Source organism: Watersipora subatra, chromosome 10, assembly GCF_963576615.1.
Source record: "Watersipora subatra chromosome 10, tzWatSuba1.1, whole genome shotgun sequence".
Classification (NCBI taxonomy): domain Eukaryota; kingdom Metazoa; phylum Bryozoa; class Gymnolaemata; order Cheilostomatida; family Watersiporidae; genus Watersipora; species Watersipora subatra.
In genome coordinates this window covers 42,375,487-42,394,564 of record NC_088717.1, presented here as the reverse complement: position 1 = coordinate 42,394,564, position 19,078 = coordinate 42,375,487, and the positions used below count along the sequence as shown (strand labels likewise).

Below are 19,078 nucleotides of genomic sequence, written 5' to 3'. Positions count from 1 at the left end.
GAGATGTAGATGGTATGAGGATGGGATGTGGATTGGACATAAGAGGTGGAAAGACAGTTGGGTGGGGCAGATGGTAGTGCACTTGGCTATTAGTCCAAATATCGGTGTTCAATTCCCATTTGGTATATTTATTTTCCTACACTTTTAGCTTGGCTTCGGAAAGACAAAGCTCGTATTATAGTAAATATGAAGATAGTATTTGAAGATAGATATATTGGTTTATGATTGGGAATAAGTGCGTAAATAGAGAAAAACATAAAATAATTTTAGTTATGTTTCGCTGTAAAAGCTAACATTCGATTCCATTATGCAGGGCAGTACAACCCCCAGACAGTTCTTTCTTCTCTCAACTATATAACAACGAGTGGTTTTGCACTGACCAATGGCAGCGTAGGTGTTGATTCTTCCTATAGCATTCAGATTGATGGAGTGGTTAGTCTTCATGATTGCTTCACAGTGTGTTTGATGAGAAATGGAGGCTCTTGTTATTATTCGAGGTGAGGCTCTATCCAAACTATAACATTCTCAATAAAAAGCCTAAAAAGAGCCGATTTCAGTCAGCAGATAATGTAAATGTTTTGATGATCCACAGTCTAAACCAGTTCATAGAACAGACACTATATGTTTCAGTTTCACTTGAATAGTTGCTTTCTTTTTCACAAAAACTTATTTGGATAAATAATCACGTAAAATATTTTTAGTGTGATTGAAAATATTTCAAAACCTACTTGGATAATCTTTTTAGAGTAAAGCAAAAATTGAAGAGGATTTTTGTTTTGAATTAAAAACAGCTTAAAGCATCAACATATCAACTTGGTGGTTATTATTTGTTGTTAATGTTAGTTGTTAGCAAAAGCGTTTGTTAATGATATCCAGCAGGTTAACTCTCTCTCATGAATGTATGTACGGTTCAGATACCAGTTTGTATTTTATAAACAGACTGCATTAAAGGAATGTTGCAACATGACCAGCCAATAAGTGCAATATCGCTATAAATGAACAGGTAATGCTAGCTTACAATAAGTCTCTATAATATCCTCGAAATTCATTTTGACACGATGGCAGTGGTTAGTGTAAATGGTTTTTTGTGATCTACTTACAATGTTTGAAAACTAGCATATTGCAACTAGCAATATACACTATGTCTGAATGTCAAACATATTGCAACTAACAATAACAACTATGTCCAATTGTCAAACATATTGCAGTTAGCAATAGCAACTATGCCTGAATGTAAAACATATTGCAACTAGCAATAACAACTATGTCTGAATGTCAAACATATTGCAGCTAGCAATAACAACTATGTCTGAATGTCAAACATATTGCAACTAGCAATAACAACATGTCTGAGTGTCATACATATTACCACTAGCATTAAGATTAAAACTAAAAGCTTTTCTGGCAAGTTGCACTAAACACCCATTACTGCCATTTTTTGCTGTGCTCACACAACTTTCCTTCTCCTTTGCTATGTTTGAACCTGACAAATACTTAACTTATTTATCAGATTTGAGTTGTTCTCCCCTTCAGTCCATATAACAAATACCCATGTCTACTTGATCTAGCTACAACAGCTCAAGTAAGGTGTGTGTAACACCTCATAGCTCTGGCTCTACAGATATTGACAAACTGACGCAAACAGCATGTGATGACTGCAGCGCTGTACTAGTATCTTATGGTAAGTGACATTCTAGTAAATGTGCTCTGTGTATGCAGAGCACCTGTGTTAACATGTCAAATATAACTCTACAGCATTTGACTTGATAATAATGCTCAACTATTATTGGTTTTGCTCCTGTTAGAGTATAATTAGACTTCTTTTGTTTCTGAAAAACTCAAATAGGTGAACATACAGCAAATAAATTGACCAAAACTTCATGATGCTATAACAGTTAACCAGCTGGTGTTCTAAGTATATATGGCGCAGTAAATATTTTTATTCATAATGTAGATTTCTCTACATTCTTGCACAAAATTATCCAAAAGCTATTCTAGATTTCAATGAATATTGTATGGTCAGCCATCTTACTTGGCTATTGAGTGCAAGCTTCTTGTACAAATTGTCATGTTTTACCAAACTGCCTTTAATGGACTATAGACAATGCTTGGATGATTCTAACAGTTTTAGGTGTTTTTAAAATTAATCGTAATTAATTAACTGGTAATTCCTTATAAAATACAATAACTATTTACTGAAGATAGCTTCTCCAAATACTTGAAAGCATTTGATTGTCTGACTGTAGCTTACCCAACAACCCTCTCTTCCGTCTCTCACATGGTTCTAAATGGAGTAATCTACCATCTTGGTTCAGCACCAAATAACTTTTCAAGTAACTTCCTGCTCTCTGGAGTGACCACTAATGAAGGATGTTACGCTGCCTGTCTGTTGTATAATGGCGAAAACTGCAGAACATGCAGGTTAGAAACGTGTATTTAGGCTGTGTATAAAACCTACCTGCTGGAAGTGCCTAGAAATTTATTGCATATCTGACTCATTGTCAAAACAAGCTGTGTTTAAGTACATGTAATTATTTAAAGTATTCATTAGTAGCATTCTTTTAGCTAACGTGTCTCTTCATTTTAGCCGCGGTGTACTGGACAACCTATGTATCATACCAAAGTACACTGGATCTTTGGCTATCTCAAACTACACTCAGCAATCTGCAAACTATGAAACCATCTATATTACTACTGGTATGTTCGTATATAGTTAGATGCGAATCATTCTAATATCAATCCACTTTTGAAAATGTAACGTATCATATCATAATAAAATTAGATTAAATATATGATGCATTATATTTTTGATTGTAAAAAATAAGTAACAGTAAATTGGATTAGTTATTATAATTTGTCAACATATAAAGCTATCATTCATTACGTTATATGGCAAGACTTCAAAAATCAAGTCATGCAATGTTTTTTTTAATCGTGTATAATGTAATATTGTATAATTAAAGGAAGAATTTTTAAATAACCAGTGTGTGTAGGCGATACACACCTCCGCTAAATTGGTTACAATCAGATATTAAGTAATAAACTTGTATGTTTAAAAACCTACGAAGTTAATTTTCACTCTTTAAATGATGATTTTTTATTATCAATAATTTTCATTTCGTTGAACTCTTCATTTTGAATAAATTCAAAATTCATTGAACTTTGTTCTATTATTCTTTCTTTAGCGATAACTCATTCATATAATAGAGTTTGTATAACATAAACAGTATCAGTAAAAAGTAGCAGCCAACATTTGTAGCGTAAAACCATTGCTAGTTATTAAATTCACTCGATGATGTTGCATCACATTTTTAACCACTGAAAAGACATTAAAGCTTGCCGCAAGCTTGAAAATTTCTATTGGCAGAGCTTTTAATATATGGCAAGATATGGCAAGAGTGTATCATGGTGAACTTGTCAAAAGTAAGACAGGGTCTACTTCTAGTTCGCAGCTTGAGTACCAATAAAAACAACAGTAGTTAGCAAGTAGTATCAGGTTCTGGTCTTCCTTTAATATAGTCAATAAGTCAATAGAACTTGATATTTTATGTGTTTACAAAGACTGTATAATCAATAACAGAAGTCTGCCTACCTCACCATAATTGATGACTTTATACAACCTCTCAACGACCTCAAGGTCATTTGTGTAAGTCATAAATATCTATTAGTTCAGCTATACATGTACATGTACCTTGTATCTTACTTCTAAACCAATCATAATGACTTGCCTGCCTACTTGTGCAGATTATGATGTCTCATTGCCAAGTGGCTTTGTCACATGGATTGGAATGAGGCTTTCAAAACCAGGAAGCGAAGTGGAGTTGGCTGGGGTAACCGATGCCACCCACTGCTACACTAGCTGTTACATGGAGAACTCTGGCTATTGCTATTCCTTCAGGTGTTTGTTGCTGATTATAAGCCTGTCTTGTAGCATATAGTATATAACATACAGCATGTGGTATATAACATAAAGCATGTAGTATATAGCATACAACATGTAGTATATAGCATACAACATGTATTGTATAGCATTAGGCATGTTGTATATAGGCTAGCATATAACGTGTAGTATAAAGCAAATGGCTTGTAGTATATGCTATATAGTATATAGCATATGGCATGTAATGTATAACACGTAGTATATAGTGTTTAGCGCTTTGTAAAGGAAACTGCTGTGTTCCCTTTACTGCTCCACAAGATTTAAAACGACTGAACGTCAGGCAAAAAGAGATATACATTTCACAGTAAATATAAGACTGCAAGCAATTCAATGTGTTAGCCTACAATGAACAGCATGCAAGAGACTGCCAGAGATCTCTGCTCATCATTGCTTCAAGCGCTCCTATAATATCATTTTATCCTTGATTGGCTCTGCCCATCGGTAGCATGTATGACTCGACAGCCGGCCTTCGGCCAACCAGAAAGCTCACCGGAGGTCGTGTCTCTTGCCGAGCCATGGCTCTGCCTAGTCATGACATCGGTCACCTTGATGTCAGCTAGGTAGCCGGCCCGGGCCTCTGTGATCTTTATCAGCACTTTATAATCTACATTATGAATTTTACCACAGATACTTGGGTGTAAAAAGCCTGAAAATGTTTGAATGACTCAGCGAGTCTGGTTTGTGAGTTTGCTTGCTCTAGATTGCCTAAATATGCAGAAATCCTTTACAGTTGTATAACTAAGATGGCTGAAAATTACAAAATAATGTGGCTTATCAAGTTCAGTAAAGATAGTTACATAACAGCCTGCATGCCTATAAACAACAACTTTTGATTCGCCGCTGATTATACTTTATACAAAATATTTATGTTCTCAGGCTATCTGCGAACACAGTTGGAAAAAATACCTTTAACTTAAATGGTTTTATAATTATCTGAATTTGTTATAATTTAATCTCTATTTGTCAGAGATGCTTTCAAATTATTTTTTCCAATTACTGATGGTTCATTTTTGAATGTTTACATTTTACTAGAATGTAGGGTTCTTGTTATTACAGCCATTCCTCGTCATCATATATGTGCCAGTTTCCACGTGACGAAGGGGAGACAACATTTGCTGACGTGGTCGAGTCATCGAACTCCTCATTTACCACCTACATCCTTCCTCGGAGTCGTAAGTGTTCCATCAAGTTGATTAGAGCTGACTCAGCTTCCATAATGACTAATAAACATTCAATCTTAAACTGATATGTAACTTGTAAGAAGGTCTGTTGCAAACTGGGGGATAAGGGACAGTGTTAATCTTCTCTGATCATTATTGATTACATTTGAGAATCAACCGTGAACCAAACCCATCAATATAGATATGAATGTTGTTATCACACCTAATCACTTAGCTGATGTGAGAGACGGTGCTTGATGTAAACAGCTATGCTACTATAACACCTTAACATGCTGCCGCTACTATCACACCTTAACATGCTGCCGCTACTATCACACCTTAACATGTTGCCGCTACCATCACACCTTAACATGTTGCCGCTACTATCACACCTTAACATGCTGCCGCTACTATCACACTTTAACATGCTGCTGCTACTATCACACCTTAAGATTCTGCCGCTACTATCACACCTTAACATGCTGCCGCTACCATCACACCTTAACATGTTGCCGCTACCATCACACCTTAACATGCTGTCGCTACTATCACACCTTAACATGCTGTCGCTACCATCACACCTTAAGATTCTGCCGCTACCATCACACCTTAACATGTTGCCGCTACTATCACACCTTAACATGCTGCCGCTACTATCACACCTTAACATGCTGCCGCTACTATCACACCTTAACATGCTGCCACTACTATCACACCTTAACATGCTGCCACTACTATTACACCTTAACATGCTGTCGCTACCATTACACCTTAACATGCTGCCGCTACTATCACACCTTAACATGCTGCCACTACTATTACACCTTAACATGCTGTCGCTACCATTACACCTTAACATGCTGCCGCTACTATCACACCTTAACATGCTGCCGCTACTATCACACCTTAACATGTTGCCGCTACCATCACACCTTAACATGTTGCCGCTGCTATCACACCTTAACATGCTGCGCTACTATCACACCATAACATGCTGTCGCTACTATCACACCTTAACATGCTGCCGACATCCTTCCCACCTTTAAATATGACTCCGCACAAAATTTTATTAGATGTTATCAGAAATTATTGCTATTTTCCAAATCATTTGCAATTGTTTTTGATGTTTGAGGTGATTTGACTGCCAGAATGGTTCAAGATTGAAGTTGACAAAATTTGAGCACGGGTAAAACGCTCAGATTCAAATGAAACTGAGACTATGATGTCTATTATAGTTGCACCTCAGTGAAGAAACTGACAGAATAGAGACACGTAATGTTGCAACTTGAGCGCAATAACCAATATCAAAATATTGATATACAGTCAAACATGGATAACTCGTCCACGGATAGCTCGAACACATGGTTAATTCGAACATTTCCTTTGGTCCGTTCCCACGTAATGATAAATTGCTATAGATAACTCGAACTCAACACTGTTAATTCGAACTGTTTTTTTGCCCAACGGCTACCGAAACGGTTGTTATCGTTTTAGAAAATCACTTTATTCAAAGCCATAGAGGTAAACTTCATCTTTTCGTAATTCATAAGCGTCGTTATTACCACCATCGGCAAAATATTTTTGTCAACGACTTTTCTAAAAGTTTGGTGAAATTTGATTTATACTGCGATACGATGAATAGCACGGGCTAGCCGGGTCACGCGCGCAAGGATTTTCGCCACGCACATACAAAACAAAAATCGCATGTTGTTTTGTATGTGCGTGGCGAAAATCCTTGAGTGCGTGACCCGGCTAGCCCGTGATGAATAGTTTTCCGACGTTGATTCCGTGTTGAATCAACGTCGGAATGTTGAATGTTTAAAACGTCTTAAAAAATGTTGTTATTAAACGTATACGTTGTCTGAGCTACAAAAAACTATTCATCGTTTGACCTAAACACAGAATACGTGTGTACATTCAATAAGTATCTATTAAAAAAGCGTGAGTGATATAGAATGTACCGTAAAACCTCGTAAAACTTCTAATTGAACTGCCTCGGAGTGTTGCTCTTAGCGAATCCCAGGTAAAGTAAGGTAATCTGCATAAACTTCAAGAAAAAACGGCAAAATTGATCGTGGGTAAAACGCTTAAAAGAAAAAAATGTCTTTTCTTTTGAGCATTTCAACAACGATCAAGTTTTGCCAATGTCAATCTGAAAAATGTCCTGGCAATAACATCACCTCAAACAACAAACCAATCTCAAGTGATAGAAAAATCTCTATACTCTTTCATGAAAACGTTTTAAACTTTACATTAGAAGCATTTAATTTGAAACAAGCCATTTGTGCTTTTGATTTATATTATAGTTTGTATATGTACATGTATCTACTAATAAATAAGTAAATATATGGACTTGTGACAGTGCTCTGATAACTTGAACGCTCTGATAATTCGAACACTTTTGCTCGGTCCCTTGAAGTTCGAGTTATCCATGTTTGACTGTATTTTGATATTGGCTGTCGCATAACCCAGGCAGCCGCATAACTAGTGACGTCATATTGGCACATATTCTGCTTCCAAATGTTTTAACTGTGATCGAGTTTTGTGGCCAAACATCCTGACAGCCAGATCGCTTTAAACCTCAAAAACAATCACAAATGATGGAAAAGTACCGATACTTTCTGATAAATCTAAAATCTAATTTTTGTGTAAGCTCATTTAGAAATAATATCAAAAGTTTAAATATTTAAACCAACATTTAAATCATTATCCAATCTGCAGATAACCCAATCTGCAGATAACCTTCCAAGTTTTCCCTTAGCTATTTTCAAGACTTTTTTTAACAAAAATCACTGAAAAGGATACTAGAAAACTTTTTGATTGCACTAAGATCAAAATTTTTAATTAAATAAATTTTACTCTCAAATTTTTACTTTTTAGCCAAAGCTAGATTATTATGCACCTTAGTCTAAACACACATTTTTGTCTTTGTGAAAACCTCATTTACATATAGCTAAAATCACCTTCTGAGCTTCATTTCAGGTTATTACCCTGAGCAATGCTAAAATACATAAAAACTAATATTATGTACTGTAGGCCCTAAGTAACCTCTAACCTATAGCACAATAACCTGTAGTTGCTCATTGTAATTTCATTCAGTCAGGAACTTGTCGCATGCCCCCCTTCTTTCTTACAGCCTATGATCTTGAGCTAAACAGTGAGTACTACTTCACACTGACAGACAGGATTCTTTACAGAAATGACTCATACTCTAATACTGACCACAACTATGTGATGTCTGGTGTGCCCGGCAGCAGTGATTGCTTCAAATTGGCTCTCATCAAGAATTCTGGCGCAAAGTTTACCTTTAGGTAAGTGCAAGTCTTTAAAAGGGGATTTCAGTAGATAGACTGAGATGTGCTTTTCCAAGAGAAATACTCAATCATAGAGAAATGTAGAATAGAGAGCAGAATATCAAAGAACCAATTGTAGATGTACAAAAGAAAAATGAAAAACCAGCTTTAAACATTTTTAGTCCAGTTTTTGGATGCTTTTTTAATATAGCCTTTATATGGAGCTGAATGTATGCACATTGTATGAGAAACCTTCGAAAATCCGGTATGATGTCTGCTTAGCTTACTGCAGGCAGAGGCTGTGTGTTTTGAATGCATTGTTACACAGACAATGGTTCTGTGATCTTCACTAGACTATGTCCGAGTCCAGTGGTAAGAAAACCTTGATAGAGACATCCCTAGATATAAAAGACAAACTTCTCTGAAGATTTTGTTTGGTTCATACTTGTGGGCGTGGTTTTGACTCCGTAATGGGAAACTTATTTTCAGGTTGCATCCACTCGCACACAGCCTTAATTCTCAAAAGTACTCATTTTTATATGAAATTTCTAAATGAGTAATTTTTTAATTTGTCTGAGCTTATCTAAATAAATAATTCTACAAAAAAACTATTATTAAAAATGCTACTTGCATTTGTGTGGGGAATTCCCCCAAGATCAAGTATGGTGTCTCTTCAGCTTACCGCAAGCAGAGGTTACGTATGTTTTAAGGCCATTGTTACACAAACAATGTCTCTGTGATCGTGGCTAGATATGTCTCCAGCTGGTGAGGAAACTTCAACAACTGGAGACATGTCTAGTTGCAGAGAGCAATTTAAAGTTGGATGTCTTTCCTGTCACCCCAAAGGCCTTTTTTGGGAAGTGAACACCTACTTGTTGTTCCCATGTCAGGCTGTTTTGCATAATTCTTGCATCCCCCTTAAGCAAGAACATACCGTTATGAAGCTTTACTTTTCACGCTCATCCGAGCCTTTAAATATAAACTTACACAAAACTTTAGCGGATTATATCGGAAAGTATTTTTCTATAATTTGCAATTGTCTTTGATGATTGAGGTAATATGACTGCCAGGATTGAAACTGACAAAACTTGATCGGGGTAAAACTCTCAGAAGAAAAATACGTGCAAAATGACGTCACTAGTGCGTATCGTTGCGATAGCTGATATTGGCTATTACATTACAGTCTCTATTCTGGCGGTCTCATTGCAACTATAGACATCATAACCACACTTTCGCTTGAGCTGAGAGTTTTAACTGCGATGAAGTTTTGAGGATTTTAATTTTGAAGCATCCTGGTGGTCAGATCACCTCAAACATAAAAAACTATCGCAAATGATAGAAAAATGCTTTCCGATATAATCTGCTAAAATTTTGAGCACATTTAAAAAGCTTATTTTTCTATTTTTCTATATATATTTCTTCATTTTTCTATTGGTAACAAAGCTACTCTCGTAAATGCGCAGAGGAGACATGTCTATTAAAATGTTTTATGGAATATTCTAATGCTTAGAGCTAACTTAGTCATACTGAACTTCTAAGTCGTGTGCTATTGCAGAACGGGAGAAAGGTAGGCTACTCACTAATCTTAGCTGACTTTCACAACTTATAGCAAAATTGGGAGTTGTCAGCGTAATAATCTCAGGCTGAAAAGGCACCTAAAGTTGTGTTGCTGATCCTTCCTGCTAAATAATTATAGGAGGAAAAGTTTGAATAATTTTGTTCAAAATTTGCAGATTCAATAAATATAAATAATCAGGCTTACTAACCTAGGCTACCAAGTCATGGTCCACATCGGTGGTCAGGAACACTTAAAAGACGTACTGTTTTATGCAGACAGAAACATTTGATCGAGTCCTAAATTTCTGTCTTTAGTACGTGTCTTTGCACTTACCCAACTATTGATGTGAAGCAATCTTTAGTGCTCCATTGCTCACATATCAGCATTTAAACATGGCAGTAATTGGATTTTACAGCCATTCAAGCACCTACCAGACCTGCTATGTACCACACTACCAAGAAGGTAGTTATGGTATAGAAGGCTTGCAGGAAGCAGCTGAGAGTGGCTACTACACCTACATACACGAAGGAGGTAGGAATCCGGTCATCTTATCCTCCAGCAGATAGTTTTCATTTTGGCATTTGATTTTACAAGTACATTAGACGCCGCTAAAATGTAAATAACCAGTTCTGCTGTGCGTTTGTTTATGTTAAAGGGTTCTACGTTATTTGTACCGGAAAATGCATGTAAACTGACTAATCCATTGCAAGATTTTTTAAACACACCCTTTTGGTCTTTCAAAAAGAAAAAAAATATACTTTTTACATAATTTATTGGCTGTACTGTGGTATTACGGGTCTTTTTCAACAACTTTTCTCTTTTTTCCTGTCGCTTCCACGGGGTTTAGGGTCAATGGTTACAACATTTTTGCATTAAGTTAACTGTCTATAGTGCCGTGAGAGATCGTCAGGTGTGCCAATAAAGCAAAGGGAATAAGTAGGTGCACAATTAATGAGAAATACTCAAAGGTGCTTGAGGTGCAGGTGTTAGAGTGTCAGTCTACCAAGCTGAATGTTTCTGGTTGGAGTCTTGTCGAAATCAAACTTTTATCCTGACCTTTAACTCTGGCTTCGGACAAATGGATGAACAGGACAACAAAGCCACTGCTCTTGTGGTAATAAAGATTTTTTTTTTTTCATTTATTTTAGACAAATACGTTTTTTACAGCACAGACCTTGTTGTCTAACAAAAATTAAAAAAATGATTTGAATTGGCATAGAAGGTGTGCACCCCCTTAAGGGACTGTTATATAATAGAGGTACACACCTATCCATCATTTTTTTCATAAGTGCGGCAAAGAGAAAACAATATTTTCAAGGCTAACACAGTATTCAAATTGATTTTGAAAACTTGCATCAACTTTACACCTTGCGCTATAAAGTTTTTTATACATAACTCGAAGCGAAAACTTCACATAAATACTTCACGCCGCGTGAGATTTAAGTAAAAGGAAGTCTACATTATAGGAATGTATACTCTATTATTCTCATCAATCTAACTGTTTGACTTCCTTTATTGTAGCTTATACGGCCTCCTTGCCAACTCACACGTCTATTATCAATACCATATACTATAAGGGTAGCAGTTACACAGACATAGAGAACAACTACAAACTCACAGGAGTGACAAGTGCCCAAGACTGTTACACCGTTTGTCTTATGCGCAATGATGGCCAGTGTTTCTCATTCAGGTAGGATTGCTCAGAGTTCCAAAGACAAACAGCAAACTCTTATGTTTTGACATAAAGTGTTCAGTGTTAAGTCTCTTGTGCAAAGTTATCTCAACTAGTTTTATGTTTTATGAAACACCAATTTTCTTGTTACTGTACCAGTGTCAGCTCTGTATGACGATTCTTGGATTGACAGCTATTAAAAACATAACATTTCACTTTAGATTAATGCCAATATTTTTAGAAATATCAACACTTTTAATGATAGAACTATGATATTGATTTCAATGTTTTAATTTTAATTCAGTATCATCTCTGAATTTAATGGGAATTCAACTAATTTTTATTGCTTGTCATGCGTTCTTCATATCTGAGCCAGCCCGACCTTTTAGTGAGAAAGGTTTGTGTTACTTGTAAATAGGTATAAAAAAATTTTTTTATAGCATTCTTTACTATATCTTTACTACAATAAGAGTCGTGTTCATCTGTCTGTCTGTCAATCCGCAGCCACGCTTTGAGGTTAGAAGAAAATGCAGTGCAAGGAAATCTTAATTCGGATTCTCGGCTTAGCAACTGGGAACACTACAAACTGCACCACCCAGCTACCTTGCTGTATAGGGAATAATTGTGCAGATATTTATTACATACAATGATCTTTCATGGTCAGTTAGACAGCCAGAGTGCTAGTAACAAGTAAAATGTAATTTGTGTTATGTTTTAGCTACTACTCAGATACGTGTTACGTACCGATTGACACAGGAAGTTTAGCTATTACTGACCTCCAATCCTCATCTGTATCATCATATACCACCTACATTATCACAGGTAGACTTACAATATGTACATATTTACTATAGATACGTATAATATCAATCTGCGCCTATCTACATAGACTGTTAATTCATTTTATGCAAGGTGAGAAGTATGTGAACTTCTTTTATGAACATGCTTAGGCTGTGACATGCCATATTTCAAAGCCAAACCATGTTTGCTAAAAATAGAAATATAGCTATAGGATACTGTGGCGTTTCTGTAAAAACCTGAAGCTATAATTCATTGCACAGCGTTATAAAACTCAAACCATACGGTAACCCATGTTAGAAGGTCAAAGGTTAGAAGGTCAAAAATGAGTTTTAACTATTATAAATATGATATGACAAAATATTAAAATGAAATTAATGTGCTTACATTATTTAAATTATGCTTCAACAGTATAAAATTGTACTGCTATTCCCAATTTTGTTTATACTGTTTTGACTACTCAAAACCATCCCTCTGTAACGTAATTCCTAGATCAACCAGCCAATTGATGCTAGTAAAAATGATCAACCAACCAATACAGCTAATAACAATGATCAACCAACCAATAGCTGCTAGTAACAATGATCAACCAGCCAATAGATGCTAGTAACAAAAGATACCCAGATTGCTAATATTTCGGAGCACATGTCTGGGTTGTAAGTGTTACGGAAAAGACAATTACAGTGCCACCGCATGCTTTTGTAAAAGCATAACCAACAAATCCAATAAAGGAGAGAACATCTGTATGAAGATAATATAGAAGTATTTTTATTTTTAATGGTGAAAAATAAAATAAATTGGCTTTAGTGGAAAATGGTAGTTTTTTCTAAAAAACACTATGGTACATTAACTTAATTCTATTGTGGTTTGAACTATATACATCAGCTGAATATTTTTGCTAACTAATTTTGTGTCAAGGTTGATTAATATAGCTAATCATATTTTTATAGCAGAGGTATTAAATAAAAATGTTTACTATGTTTTAGATTATGGTATGATGCCATCTGGCAGCTATGTGAGAGCCTCAAGCATGCTCTATTTTGCTGGTAGCTCTTACACTGACTCCATCTACAACTTCATCAGATTAGCCGACAGCTACATAGACTGCGCTGCCATCTGCTACCTTCTTAACTCTGGCAGATGTGTGGCATTCAGGTCAGTACTTTTCCTATCATCTTAACTCTGGCAGATGTGTGGCATTCAGGTCAGTACTTGTCCTATCATCTCTATTTAAGTAAATATGTGGCATTCAGGTCAGTACTTGTCTTGTCATCTCTATTTAAGTAAATGTGTGGCATTCAAGTCAGTACTTGTCCTATCATCTCTATTTAAGTAAATGTGTGGCATTCAGGTCAGTACTTGTCTTGTCATCTCTATTTAAGTAAATGTGTGGCATTCAAGTCAGTACTTGTCCTATCATCTCTATTTAAGTAAATGTGTGGCATTCAGGTCAGTACTTGTCCTATCATCTCTATTTAAGTAAATGTGTGGCATTCAGGTCAGTACTTGTCCTATCATCTCTATTTAAGTAAATGTGTGGCATTCAGGCCAGTAATTATCCTATCATCTCTATTTAAGTAAATGTGTGGCATTCAGGTCAGTACTTGTCCTATAATCTCTATTTAAGTAAATGTGTGGCATTCAGGTCTTTTATTGTTCTATTTCTCCATTAATGAATGCCTACAGTTAGAGGTAATAGCTAAAACTTCAACATGAATTTCGATTATTTTTACAAGTTCTTCAGCTCTTCAGCAATACCGCTCTTCACATAAGAATTTTACAAAATGATTAAAATATAATGAACGTTAGCACAAAAGTTCTGTTTACAATAATTGGCCAGGCTTGACTCGATTAATGTGTTGCAGAATCTTATTTTTATAAAAGAAAACTTTTTTTCGCATACTTGTTCAAGTGATATTCTACACTTTTTTTGATAGTTACATGCATATGTTATGTAGATTTTTTGTTAGCTAAATTTTAAATTGTCCAATTAGTTGGCAAATGTGTGTTTTAATATATTTCAAATTTCTCTCAGAACATATAGAAAATGTAAAAAACATAACTGTAAGATGATCACGAAGAGTATTTAAAAACTTCTGTGAACGATGATAAGACACCACCCCCTCATGTTGCTTGGTTGTTTTGTCTGCTATCACAGTACCTTGTTCATGATCACTAAATGTTATTTAAACAACCACATTTATGTAGTTGATCTGTTTTTAATTCAGATGTTTATTGTAGCGTGGTGCTGAAGACTCAAGTATATTATTTTTGCTGTTTTTGTGATAAGGTTTAACTGCTTTTATGTTTTAAATAATTTTAAACCTTTGTTTATTATTTTCGTTAAGTAAGTTGACATACATTGCAAACAAAGCATTTCAAATATGTTTTTGGCTTGCTTGCAATAATGTTTTTAGTGTAAGTTTACACAAACTATTGCATTGTTCCTATCTCTTGGTTATACCATTAAGTACCATTAAGTACTATTAAGTACCATTAAGTACCATTAAATACCATTAAGTACCATTAAGTACCATTAAGTACCATTAAGTACCATTAAGTTCCTTTAAGTACCATTAAGTACCATTAAGTACCATTAAGTACCATTAAGTACCATTAAGTACCATTAAGTACCATTAAGTACCATACCATTAAGTACCATTAAAAATGACAAATCAAAATTTAGTTCCAACTTCATCGAATGAATTTTATAGATGATAAAACAAATAAATAAAAGTAAGAAATATATAGATAAAAAGTTGTATTTTCCTTTACTATCATGACAGCTTTTCAACTCAGCTCAAATTATTATATTCAAAATCTTGTTGCAGTTATGGAACAAACAACTGCATAATTCCTTATGACTCCGGGAGTCTCAATGTTGTGTCTCTCAGTCACCAATCAGACTCAGCCTACATTTCCTACTTGGTTGTACAGTCAAGCACAGGTAATGAGCTTAATCATATTCTTAGAGTGTTTGAATGCCCTTTTCTTCAAAGTTCAATAAACAGCAACAAATTTAGTTTTTCATTTAATTTGTGCTGCAAACTAGGATGCAAAATCACATGATGACTTTGCAATCATTGTCAAAATCTTTGAACCAAGTTTAGACTGTTGAGCATAAGTTGTGTCATGACTTTAATCAACATTTGTGTAGTTTTCTACTAATCATTTAGCATAAAAGCTGATAGACAAATTCAAGTAAAATGTAAATACAATTTTATCAAACTTATTACAAAAACTCCTCAATTAAATGCATTCCATCACAGTGACTAAGGTTTTAGAGCGAGGCAGAACGTAAGCTCTGTTAAAAATCTGGTAAAACGTGTATGATAGCAACAATGAGCAATCATCTACATCTATTTATTCAATGCTGAAATTCATGTATGTTAGACAAAGTTTGCAAGACTAAAGGTAGTATCAAGTAGGTACGCGTACTAAGGCTTTCCAACTAAATAAAGTGAATGAATCATGTCATATATATGGTAGGCTAGTTCCTGACAATGACAGCGTAAGCTCTCGCTCACTGATATTGTATAGACCTGTGAATCATTCCTATCGTATAGTTTTGTTAGATAATTCATGCTGTACAGATCTGTCAGGTCGTCCATGCAGTACAAATCTGCAAACCCACCTATATTGTACAATTTTGTAAGGCTTACCATAGAGTATAATTCTGAAGGTAGCACAAGCTGTACAGCTCTGTGTGGTAGCCTACAGTGTAGAAATTTGTAAGGTCACATACATGTTTATTGTACATATCTGATAAGTCACGCATACTGTACAGTTCTGACTGGTCATACGCTGTACAGCTCCAATTGGTCACACGCTGAAGGCGTGAACTGAAGTCGTTTTAGACTGATTATTGTATTCAAATCTGGTCAATCATGCATGCCATGTAAAGAACAAGCACTTGTTAGCACCTGTTTATTGACAATCTACTACACTAGAAGTATCGCTTGTCCAATTTATTGCCATTATTGCACGGTGGCTGAGATATAAGGTCATAAGGTCATTTAGCCCAAATGTACCTCTTATTTATTCTTTTCTGTTCACTATTTATCATGTTTATTATTCAGTCTGCAAAAATAATTTACTGCATAGATTTGTAAGGCTGTGAGCATGAGAAATCTCAAGTGTTGGAGATATTTTAGTATATTATATCATAATATACTATAATACATTATACTGTATTACGCTATAATGCGCAAAACTATATTTTAATCTATTTAATTGCTTTATGTTACTTTCTTTTATATTATGTAGTATTGTTTTATATATATAGATATTACTTTATTGGCAATAATTTTATTTTAAATAGTATTGTTTTTCAAGTTATGCCATATTTCAATTAATTATATTATTTTGCATCATGCCATATTGCATTTTATTGTATTTTATTATGGTGTATTATAATGATAGACAAACAGCATTCAACTTAATTTGTCTGAAAATCATGCAATTTCGTTGTATATGAAATAACATTAAACATGCCGAGTTATTCCCATTTGAAAGACTCAGAGCTAGTGTCTTTTTATCATGAATATTCGTAACTACTTGGTACAATTATGCTGATTAGTCATTGTTAAAGCAAATACTCCAATTATGTGTATTACGTGTATATAAAATTAACATAATGGGATCAAAATGCTAATATTGTCAATTTAATGGCTATAACTACAATCATAAATATAAGAATATCAGCAAATCCGTGATAGTATAGTGGTAAGTATCCCCGCCTGTCACGCGGGAGACCGGGGTTCGATTCCCCGTCACGGAGAGCTTGTCTTTTTATAAAACTTTTTCAACTTTCATCAGCAAAGTATTTCGGCTTTCTTGTAACAACAGGTTTTATTGGATATTTGTGATGGAAATTAATGTTCAAACTTAGCTGTGCCTGTGTAACAGTCTGTAATTCATTTTTCAGGCTCAACAATTTATTTGGACTCATACTCGCACATCCCATCTCAGTACATGTACCTTGGCTCAAGCATGGATGACAGTAATAACAACTTAAAGACATCAGGTGTTGTGGGCAATGTTGAGGACTGCTATAGACTCTGCTATCGCTCCTACTCTACTAATTGCAAACTCTTCACGTATGTACACTTTCATTGTGTTCAACATTATGTACACTTTAATATCTACTATTATCATGGTTAGTGCTTACTATTATTGTATATCTGCACTTCATAAGCTTTAGTCTGATCATCATCTACTGATAAACATAAACGCTGTAGTATATATAATGTTTTAGTAGCGTTTCACTATTTTAGATATGGTTCAGGCGTCTGCTCATACCCCCATCAACATACTGCCTTTCAATATCTCACCAATGTTAACGCTGGTTCAAGTAGCTCGTACAACACATACTTTATGTTCTCCACTTCCTCTCGCAGTGAAAGCTTTCGTAAGTCACCAGTATAGCAACTGTCCTTGTTATCATCTGACCTTGACATTGCTGAACCATGATAAAATTCAACGTGCTAAGAGATAGACTCTGTTACAGCATCTAGCTCCTACTCGTATCTGTCTAACCTGAGGATAAGAGACGGACAGAGCGACCATCTTTATGAACTGACGTTTAATGGAATTGGAGATGTTACATCTTGCTATCGACTCTGCCTAGAGACTATGTCTAGCTGTCAAACCTTCAGGTATGAACAAGCGTTCTTCAAGTTTATGTTTTGTTTGTTGATGTCTGTGTATATGTATATGTTCATGTGAATGTCTGCCTCTACTTGTAAGTCTATGGTATCACATGTAAGGCTATGATATCACATGTAAGGCTATGATATCACTGACTATATGTATGTATCTGGTTCTATTTTTGCTCATCTCTGTATGAAGGGACAGACATGTGTCTGACATGTGTTCTCAATGGTATCAGTCGGAGATCCACTATTTTGGTTTCTGTTCTGAAGGCTTCTGTATTGCTCTCATGTTATTGACTAATTCAGTCAGTAATGAATATGATGGTTGCCTTTTAAAAACTTTCCCAAACCTATAAATCGGCCAAAATATTAATTTATTTTAGCTACTCACAAAATTAAACAAAGGTTGTTAAAATGTGTCTTTAATTGTTAACTCCATTGAACATTATCTAGGGAGCACAGGCTTTGATGGTTTGGAACGTTTTCTCTATTGGCTAGCATTCAAGCAGCACATGAATTGATTGTTTGGAGTGTGTAATTTCACTGGACATTATACAAGGAACACAGGTGTTGATATGGAAATAATGATTTGCTCTAAAACGCCTTGCAGCCTTGAAGCCCCTTGAATGTGTGCATCAGCATGCATTCATGCATGCCTAGCCGGTGTAACCAGTAAAATATTGACATTTAGCCTAAAAAAAATTTCTCTGCGCAACACCCCCCCCCACCCCTCTCGGCCTCGTTAGCAGTAGTAGCTAGACTGATACATACATATAAACTATGACATACTACAAGTAATCCAAAAAGTTCAATTTGAACAAATATTTTGCTCCCCTTGACCAATATACAGGTCAACATCATCTTAGAATGTGGAATTATATTGGAGTAGCCAATTAATATGAATTTTAAAACTTTTAAAATATTTGAAATTTATTTATAAAGGTAAACAAAATTTTGTTAATTTGCTTAATCTATATTGCAGTCTGCTGAAACTAAAAAAGGA

At 35.2% G+C, this 19,078-nt stretch overlaps 1 non-coding gene across 1 annotated transcript; it reads left to right on the top strand.

The window, feature by feature from the left end:
• Window positions 1–17,129: 17,129 nt before the first annotated feature.
• Trnad-guc (transfer RNA aspartic acid (anticodon GUC)) lies at window positions 17,130–17,201 on the top strand. Its single transcript has one exon. It is a non-coding gene; the product is annotated as a tRNA-Asp (tRNA).
• Window positions 17,202–19,078: the final 1,877 nt, after the last annotated feature.